Below are 2,629 nucleotides of genomic sequence, written 5' to 3' on the forward strand. Positions count from 1 at the left end.
AATAAGAATTTCAACCTATCAGAAATCATGTATTGTGGAATATATAATTTCTGATAGGTTGAAATTCTTATTCTCTGTTCTCTATTCCTTTTTTTTTGGCATTTAGCATGAAAAAGCGATTTGCAGTACTTTTTTTGCAAATATTTCAATTTCTACAAAGTATACATAAAAGATACCTCATATAGAACATAAAAATTGAAGCCTATAAAATTTCCTACAAAGTAGTGTATTGTTAATTTATGCTTAATAAAAATTGATTGAATCATTTGAAAATGATTCTTTTTTCCAATTTATTCTCATTTTCATAGTCGAAATGGCTAAAAAAATTTATTTGCAAAATTTTAATTGATGTGTGTTTCTGAGTACCCCTGCATATATGATATTGGCTTTCATTTTGTACTTGGATCATATTTTAGAACAAATAGTATTCGAAATATATGTATACTATAGAAAAGGACGGTACATACTGCCGCCACACATGATAATATTTATTATCAGCATTAGGGCATCAAGATTGATTCGGATTTAAAGCTATGCGGATATTTGTTTATCCGAATTACGAATAAATGTGATGTTTCAAATTCGGGTTATCCAGAGATTCGAATTTTCTAGGATTCTCTGAATCTCAATCCGAATAGTATTGGGAATATGCATTAATTTTAAAGGATTATTTTTTAATAAAAATACGGCTTTATTGTGAAAAATGATTACAAATTGATCATTCAAAATATTGTCCATCTCGCTAACCATTACTTTTTCCCATCTTTCTAATAATAGGTGGATTCCACGTCGAAAGAACGATATATCTTTTGAGGCTATCCACGAATCGATCCATTTTTTAAAGAGAATGGAAGTGCTGCTCAGACAGGCCATGAGTCATCGATCGAAATAGATGGTAATCGGAAGGAGCAATATCTGGAGAATACAGCGTGTAATAGGACATCCCAGTTAAGCGCTTCTAACATTTCCTTGACCGATTTCGCAATATGTGGTCGAGCATTGTCGTGCTAGAAAATCACTTTGTCATGTCTTTTTGCACAATCTGATCGGTTTTTCCTCCAATGCTCAATTGCATCAATTGTTGATAGCGTGATTTCCCCAGTGATGATTTCATTAAGTTGGAGCAGCTCATAATATACTACACCCAGCTGATCCTACCGAATGCAGAGCATGAACTTGATGCCATCAATATTCGACTTTGTGGTCGATGTTGTTCGCCTAGTCTGCACTATGATTTTTTGCGCTTCAGATTCTCGTAACGTATTCATTTTTCATCATTCGTCACGATACGATGCAAAAAACTTTATCTTCTGTGTTTTGTGTGACTCTATATTTATCTATAGTTATATTTTTTTAATTTTATTTTTCTTCAATTATATGGTATGTGAATTAAAATTTAATTTTTATTTAACAAGTAACTCGGTAAAAAATATTTTATGGATGAATATGCATAAATAGGGTGTCTGGAAATAATCGCCAAATATTTCATGGGGCAGGTAGAGCGGACTAAACTGAGTCGAAAAGTCTTCTACCATTTTGTAAGTTTCCCCAATAATTAACGAGATATTAATCCTTAAAGATAGCCGAATACTACTATGAAGTGTATACGCCTACCGATTGCTTGGCGCGCGGACCGTGGGGAATAGCCTAACAAGCGCACCGTCCGAGCTATGGAGGCTTGCGGTGGTGTGCGCGACGCAGGGCGTTTGCTAGCTAATCTCCAATTCTCAAGGCCCGCGCGCCAAGCGAGCGGTAGACATATACACGCAGTAGTAGGCCGGGTGAGCGCGCGTATTCGGCTATCTTTAAGGATTAATATCTCATTAACTATTGGGAAAATTTACAAAATAGTAGAGGACTTTTCGATTCAGTTTAGTCCGCTCTACTTGTCTATGAAATATTTGATTATTTCTAGACACTGTATACATAAAACACGCACGTATAAATATTCATAAATATGTATAATTATATATGAAATATGTCCATACCATACATGCATGTTCATACATCCTTCTTTCTTTTGTAAAATTACTTTTTAGTGTAAAAATAATAATAATAATGTGAAAACATACATAAAAAATAAATAAAAGGGATAATTTTCGCATTGTTTATTTTAGAAAAAATCAAGTTTGAAGAAATATAAAAAATTATATATAAAATTATACATAATTGTATATGAGCAATTTTTTTTACATTTCTTCGAACTTGATTTTTTCTAAACAATGCGAAAATTATCTCTAAAAAGTAATTTTACAAAAGAAAGAAGAATATATGAACATGCATGTATGGACATATTTCATATATAATTATACATATGAATATTTATGCGTGTTTTTATGTATGTTTATACATATTTATATATATTTATATATATTCATGCATGAAAAATTTTTTATCGAATAACTTAAAAGCTGTGCGCGAAAGATCGTGCGCAAGAGTAAAGTACTCTTAATACCGAGGATTTTGAAGACTATGCTGACTTGTGCTATACTAGTACAATTCAGATATACAGTATGTTTCACATTGAAGCACTAGAAAATCCAATTTATGGGCAAAAAAGCCGAGCGCGAAGGACAAAACTATTTTTAATCCTAACTTCCGATTATTGAAGACCGATCGACTTCCCCCC

This window comes from Atta cephalotes, assembly GCF_000143395.1.
Source record: "Atta cephalotes unplaced genomic scaffold scaffold00003, whole genome shotgun sequence".
In the NCBI taxonomy this organism is placed as follows: Eukaryota; Metazoa; Arthropoda; class Insecta; order Hymenoptera; family Formicidae; genus Atta; species Atta cephalotes.